General features: G+C 37.5%; 1 long non-coding RNA gene across 1 annotated transcript; it reads left to right on the top strand.

Annotated features, from left to right (window-relative positions):
• Positions 1–6,492: 6,492 nt before the first annotated feature.
• LOC113310142 lies at positions 6,493–7,154 on the top strand. The gene is made up of 3 exons (XR_003340947.1): positions 6,493–6,587; positions 6,706–6,825; positions 7,113–7,154. It is a non-coding gene; the product is annotated as an uncharacterized LOC113310142 (long non-coding RNA).
• The last annotated feature ends 1,085 nt before the right edge of the window (positions 7,155–8,239 follow it).

The following is an 8,239-nucleotide window of genomic DNA, read 5'->3' as shown; positions in this document are numbered from 1 at the left end:
TAGATATAATTTACGCCGATCAGTAGGATGTCAAAATGGCTACCAGCCATCACGTTCCTATAAGGAACGACCACACCTTTAAATGGAAAGCTCCTGACAACTTCCTGAAGATGTCCGGTCATGCTCCTTTTAAGATATTAATTTCACGACTAATTTAAACAAGCTCTAAACAACGATGCTTTATGAGCATCAATTATTTTCAGTTGATTGCTTAAAAGCGATGCTTTACTTGCATCGAATGCAAGCGATATTTTATGAATATCGATTTCATAAATAACTTAATTATTTGACCTAAAAGCATTATGTGATATTTTTTTGCGACAAGTCTCATAACTTGACTTTCCACATATGACTGCCAGCCGCCTAGCTTGCGCGTGATTGGTCGAAATAATTAGGTATTGCAAGCAAGACACACTCATCAACTTGCTACATATTTTTTAATAAAATACTCGAGACATCAAACATGTCACAAACTGGGGGATACTCATTAGGGTATTGGTCGGGCAGTTTACAGCGTGCGGCGTGCAACACGCCCATTATGAGAATGTGTCAGGAAACGCGGATGGTTGATAGCGGTGAAGGAGTAGTGGGTGTAAAGCTGGTAGGTCTTCCCTTCATGACAGGGACATGTTTCTCACCACTTTTACACGATCCCCACTTCTCCACTACTTAACAACCTCCTCTTTCTACGAGATCAGGTCGTTCAACTATGACTTTATAAATAGGTTTTCAATCTATTTCAACCAACGACGGTTTTTGGTTATTAACGCAAGTATCCAGAAAACACCGAGAACTTATAGCTTATATTCTGCAAGCAAGTTCTGCATTCTGATACAAATCATCAAACAACCACATATTCATAATTCACCATCCTGATCTCAACACCTTTTTCGCTTCCCTCCCTAAGATCAACCCTTCTCCTTCATTTTGTGACCGAAGCAAGACTTGAACGACCATTTCTTGGTTTAGGCCAGGATTGTACAGATTGATCTCTCTAATCTAAAGTAGTCATGTGCAGTACATTTTTTAAGGGATTAGATTCGTTTCTCATCGACACACCCAGTTTACCATTTTCAGCAGAATCATTTTTTGCCCTACTACACATATATAGGGAGGGGTAGTTGGTTGAATGTGCATATACGGACTGTGCACCAAGTAAGATTCATAGCTTAGACGAAAGAGTATAAATGATGCGTAAGACACATTTATTTCTGCACAGATTTGCAAAAAGGGCATTTGATGCTTAGGCAGCACTATGTCATGTCGCAGACTCGATAATGCGCAACCTTCGTGCATTTTGGCGGAACGACCTATACGGACCAGGCCATTACCATTATTGTTAGGCCAAAGCCTTGAAAACGAGTTGGTTTAAGTTTCTGTCCCTTCTAGGATGAAATACGTTATGTGCTTGATACCTTTAGAGTAGGGAAGGGTTCGTAGGAATCCGCAATGAGTTGCAGCATTGTTGGTACAGCATTTTATCGCTCATATCATTTATTTATGAGATGATTGCGGCATAATGGCCTCTCATATCATCTGGTTCGGTAGATCGACGCAAGACATGATTGTGGCAAAACTTGATGAGACAAGTTGGTGCAGATGAGCAAGTTATATCCTATCTGGAGGCTAAAAACCCGAGTGTCGTAATTTAGATCAAGACGGGTCTAAATTTATTGGAAACGACCCAACGATCGAGACGTGATCTATGTATCATGGTCTTGGGATTTTATCCAAATTCCATTGTTTAAGACCTCAAAAGGTTGTTTTTGCTGTTTTAAGAAAGTTTTTGTTTTCTTAATAAACCCTTTACAAAACAAGGTTAAGTTGGAAAAGTGTGGAAGCTAATTTAGTTGCATCATGCTCCACGAGCATGCTTGAAAGGGAAAATGAACGTGCATTTTCCTAGTTTTAAGGCCCGATAAGTAGCTTAATAATGGCGCAACGGGGAAGTTATGGCATGCGCGCCCAGGCGTGCCAGGCGTAATTTTTTGGTATGTCACAGTTGGTATCAGAACAAGTTCCGAGAAAACTCTAGGGACTGTGAGTAATGGACTCGTCAAGAGAGTACTTTCCTTAATGGGAACTTAAAGTTGGAGAGTAGGTCAACTTTTGCGCGGAAAGAGTTAGTAACTTGTAGGCCAGTTACTTGCGAATCGAGTTGAGCTTGTTTAAGTAGTATGAGTTTTCCTGGCCTAATTGGCACCCAACTTACGAGTGGAAATTCAGAAGACCGTTTGGGACGGTGGGTATACAATGGGACTGATCATCCCCACACATTGACAAATGGTGAATGGTGTGCGTTGTCATGCCTTTCTAGCATCCCACTTACGAGTGGAAACCTGGATGACCGTCAGGAACTGTGGGAAACTAGATCCTATTACACACAGTATTAGAAATGGTTGACATCTTTTAACTTATGAACTTGAGGGATTCATGAGTGGTGGTTTGAGACGCCCCTAAGGATACCTTCTTGAGATATCCTTTTGGCAACTGGACAATTGAGATTCTTGGTGACGTTGTGGACTCTTTTTGGATTCCTGAGTATGCGGTATGGGACGTTTGCTCAGAAGGTGTAAATTTATGTTCACGACAACTTGAAGAAACACGTGATTTTGAAGCTTCTGGTATGAGACGTTTGCTCAGGTAATCCAAACCGAAGAGATTGTCCATAATAGTTTTTGTTTTCAATTTCGTGGAAGAAATTTTTTTAAAGGGGTGAATGATGTAATACCCCGTAAGCATGGAGCATGCTCAAAGATGCGCCATAGCATGAGATGAAGCTTCATCTCAAGTTTCTGTTGTGTTAAGAGGAATATTGACCTAGAGCCAATATTGCACAATCATTGTGCATCAGGCCAGAGAGTCCTGGCAAGCCAATATTTTACAATAATTGTGCAATAAGCCAAAAGTGAATGTTGCGGAATGATAAGCTTTCTGTATTTCCTATATGTAATAATAACCGCAATCGCATGGTGTCTAACTAGTAGACAGAGGCAAGTATGGGTCGAACCCACAGGAAGCGGTTGAAATACCGTAATCAATATCTCTAATTGACTAATCAACAATGATGTTTTTGGATTTTTCAAAGAATATAAACAAAGAAAATAAATTAAACTAATAAAACCAATCCAAGGGAAGATTGGTAACCATGATTTTATTGGTATCCACCACTATTTCCTTACAAATACCCAAACGAAACATAATTATGAATAACTGTTTATTGTTTGTTCTATTGACATCACCTATTATATATATTAGAGTCGCAAATATCACTGGTATACCCTAAGCATGGAAAATCAAAAAACTAAATCCAAGTATGAACCATCAGATTGCATCAACGAGAAAGTTATACGAAACTAAACATAGTTTCACAAATTATATATGGCTTTTCTAAACATAACCCATCAAAAATTTTAACGAAGCATGGATCATCAAATAATAATACGACCTAACATATAGATACCACCACCGACCATAATCTAACTATCCAAACTATCCAGCTCATTTCCGTACTTCGGCCAATACGGTTCTCCATTCTGTGAACTTATAACTTCCACCACCGGTTAAAACAACTCAGCCAACTACTATTCCCCGACCCTTCAAGCACTTTCTTGCACCGGTTGCGACAACTCACCACCATGTCAAACTCAAGTCAGTTAACACAGTCCATCTCCCAACTGCACTTCTTTGCTCCATCGACTGCATCCAGCTCCATTGCAGGTACTAGAAAACACCACTGTCGCATGCAAGTTTTCAACGAAATTTTAATCCAGTAAACACCTTCTCGATCTCGTCATCAAATCTCTGTCGGTCCATATAACTCCACTTTATTTTCAGTCCATCTGTTGCATGTCCGTTTACAACACTTAACAGCACCAACAAATTCTTCACTACCGAATACCATCTCCACTCGAGCACAAACCCCTCCAGCAAGCACGCATCATCTGTTTTCGAACCTAACCTTGTCACTGTCAATCAATATAATTTCACCACTGCCTGCAGCCAACGTTTCAGCTGAACTGATGCTGCTTGATCTCCTCAACTCTGACAGCTTTCAATTCTTTCTCTCTGGCAGCACAACTGGAGTCGATCATCTCTAATTACACAGCACTGTTTCCATTAGCTTACGTCAATAGCATCACCTCCATCATTCCATCTTACTCGAGTATAGTCCCGTGACTGAACTCCATCTGCATCGCCACTAATTCAGCCAGTAGAACAATCGAACTATCAACAACAGTTTATGGATCTTGCATCCATCTTCTTTTCTTCCCTGAGTTCTCAGTCAACTCACTGACTATCATCCTCCACCAGTACCAATGGCTCAACCTCGGTTCCTGCATGCCAATTCTTTCCAAGTCGAGAATTACGAGCTGCTGATGAAACTCAGTTCCAAACCATCTCCAAAAATTACAACTAGATCGATCAACTCAAAATCAGACCACTTAACAAACAAACAATCTCAGAAGCCATCCATTCTCCATTGGAGAATACCCATTGTTGCCGTTGTAAAACACCATAGGGACTGAGACTTCATAGTGCAGCTTCATCAATCACCGAACACAATACAAACTTTGCTGTTAGAATCCCCATACAAAACATCCAGCCAACATATAACTCCACTAGCTCCGGATTCATTGTTGTTGTTGTTGCCGGTGTAGAGACATAGAACGACCACCACAGCTTCTCTTTTCCCTATCCGGCAAATGCATTTTGCATTTTATATCCAAACTTTATTCACTACTCCCAAGCACCATAGGAAAACTCAGCTTCAATAGTGATTTTCATCACCTAACATTCTCGTCTTCAAACATTTCCCGTACTGCCACTGCAATTCTAATCCGAGACGTACCCATCCAATCATAACCTAGATTTGCCACATATGAAACATGTACGCAATTGTACTAGTAACTGTGTCTTAATCTTCACTTCTTTCTTAAGTAGGAATTACCAATAGGTACTATTACAGTGTTCTTAGTTAGCGGCGGGTCCACCCATTAAAGCCCAGTAATCATAGGTCCATAATTAAAAGAAAACATAAAAATGAACCAAATTTTTTAAGCCCAGGTCCTACACACGTGTGTAACCTATTACGTGCATTTTAATAATTTCCAAAATGGCCTTCACTATAAATATAACAGAAATAAAAGCCACATTTTCTCAATTTTCTTCTCAGATCCGTTTTCTCTCTCTCGCTCGCTCTCTTCTTCTCTGCTGCAGCCGCTTATGAAGTTTAGACCTAGGGTTTGTGAAGATGTTTCGTGGTTTTACAGGTATGTTATGTAATCTTTTCTCCAGTTCTTCTTTGTTTTTGATTAATTCTCAACTGAATCATGAAGATCTGATTGATTTCATGATGTTTTCACTTTCTTTTTCCAGTTTTGGTAGTTCGATTTCATGATGTTCTCTAGTTTTTCACGTGCTGCTGATTTTTAGACTATGAATCAACACTACATATTTGGTGTACTGAAATATACTGCTCTAATTTTGTTGTTTTTTTTTATAGTTTTGGAGATTTTTCTTGTTTGATCCAGAAGTACATATACGGAATACTCAAATTAAAGTGTTTCAATTCTATTTTTTCATAGATTCGCTACTTGTTTTTCACATGCAGCTAAATTTTAGATTATGAATCAGCAGTACATATATGGTGTACTGAAAAATTATGCTTTAATTTTGTTATTTTTGTAGTTTTGGATATTCTTCTTCTTCGATCTAGAAGTATATATATGGAATACTGGAAAAAAAAGTGTTTCGATTCAGTTTTTTATAGATTCATTACTTGGTTTTCACATGCAGCTGATTTTAGTTCCATTTTGGTTTTTTTTTATATGCTTTTGAGTTGCTTTTGTGTATTAATCATCGGTACGTATATGATATATTGGTGGATTTTAATGAAACAAGTTCAGATCTAAATAAAAAATCATGTTTTATGTTTATTTCATTAGTAGATCTGATATTTTTATGATTTTTGGTTTGATTTTCAGTTTTCTTTTGTGTATTAACCATCAATACATATCTGACGTACTGTTTTCTTTTTTTGTTTACTATGAATCTATAGATTTTCTCTTATTTTTTTTGGTTTGATCCAGGAGTACATATATGTTGTACTGGTTAAAACTTCTTCTGATTCTGTTTTTTGGACGCTAAAGGAGGAGTATTTACCGCCTGGTTGGCTCTGTCTGGTACTTTTGTTTGCAGAACTATCCCCTTGATCTGTTTTAGGCAGGCAAATATTTTTTCCGGACTTGAATTATAGCAGAATAATAATCTATTCTAAATCAGGTATGTGGTGCATCTGATAATCAAGAACTTCCCCCAAATTTTATAAAGCTCAAATGAGATGTATACACACCAGATGTGATGGCAGCATGTGACTATATGATAGGTATTGGATTAAGTTTCGTTGAAAATTTAAGTTTTTCTTTTCTGTTAGTCTGATAATAAAATCAGATACTTAGTTATATTCTGTTTCAGGAAAGATTGGGTATGGAACAGTAAGTGAGGCTCTGTCATAATAGTTGCCTTTCGTATTTGTACGGAGAGACTTCTTTAATGAAGAACCGTTCGTTAGAAATATGCTTGAGGTATACAAGTCACTAGCTGATACTTTAGCTCTTTACCCATTTATCACTATAATAGTTGGGATATGTGAGTTTGTGTGTTTGACCTGATCTTTTTTTTCTTTTTTCTTTTTCAAAATAGTATTACCAAAACGGCGTTGAAATGATTAGGAGGGATTTTCTCACAGGACGCTGGGCACCTTACCTTCAGCGTGCAATTAGTTTGAAACCCTGCTATGAAGGAGGGGTTGATGGTGGCAAGGTAATCCTTGCTATTCTGGATAAACTATTTAAGAAATATACGACACCTTTGTGCATTTGAAGTTCTTCACTTATGGAACTTGTTAAGAGTCAATTTGTCTCTGTTCATACAGCCTTTTGATAAAATCTGTGTTTAGAAATTAACTTGCAATTTGCTGGATCATCGTTTTCCAGTTGATGTATCTCGGACTCCAAGTTGTCACCAATGTATTCTCATCTGAATGATATTTAGTATTTACCTAAATTTTTTAGTTGTTATAGCTGATAGTGGCCTTGTTGATAATTCAGGTGACTGCCCGCATACTACAGGATATGGCTTTTGGAAAGAATAACACTCCACAAAAGGTAAATCTAGTTTGTCTGTCTTAATTTAAATTTGTAATTTGTAACAGAATCATGCATTTACAGTTTTGAATATTTGTAATCTCGTCTACTTCTGGAAAAAGACTTGTTCGATATCAGTTACACCCACCAATGTGATCAATCATTAAATTACATATGGACCATCTTTCCTTACCTAAGAAGATGTGATCTTAATATCCTTTTTTCGTTTGTGCAAAATGTAGTTTAGCGGGGCCAGCAGATTGAGTGATGCCATAGTCCTCGGGTAACATATACGTACTGTTTTCTTTTTTTGTTTACTATGAATCTATAGGTTTTCTCTTATTTTTTTGGTTTGATCCAGGAGTACATATATGTTGTACTGGTTGAAACTTCTTCTGATTCTGTTTTATTCATAGTTTTGCCACTTTTTTTGGCTTGATCCATGAGTTCGTATGTGAAATACTGAAGTATGTGCTTTGATTCGGTTATATTCATGGATTCATCACTTCTTGACATGTAATTGAGTTTTTAGTTTATGAATCCGCGGTACGTATATGTTGTACTGATAAAAATTTCTTTTAATTCTGTTTTATTCATAGTTTTGCCACTTTATTTTGGTTTGATCCATGAGTACGTATGCGAAATACTGAAATAGATGCTAGTTTTGTTGTTGTGTTTTAATATTGTTATATTCTGGTCACATTTACAGGTTTAATATGTCCAACGGATACATACTCTATATGTAAGCAGTGAGGCAGATACATACTTAGATTTGTACGTAGTGTAGCAGATATGTACTCAGATTTGTAAGCAGTGTACCAGATATGTACTCAAATTTGTAAGCAGTGTAGACACACACGTTTGGTAGTAATGGGTATTATGGACATTTCCATGTTTTAATTAATTTTGGACCTCCGGATAAAAAAAGATCTGGTTGGACCCTACTATAAATAACTATATGGGCCTAGGTCCAAACAAGAAATTTTCCGTTTCTTAACTCTTAGTTGATCCAAGCCCACTATAATGATTTTTTTTTTGGGCCGTGAAGTGATGTAACCAAGCAACTGGTATGACAATCTCGGAAACCCAAT

The sequence above is a fragment of the Papaver somniferum genome, chromosome 9 (genome assembly GCF_003573695.1).
Source record: "Papaver somniferum cultivar HN1 chromosome 9, ASM357369v1, whole genome shotgun sequence".
Taxonomy (NCBI): Eukaryota; Viridiplantae; Streptophyta; class Magnoliopsida; order Ranunculales; family Papaveraceae; genus Papaver; species Papaver somniferum.
This window is presented reverse-complemented; position numbering and strand designations above follow the sequence as displayed.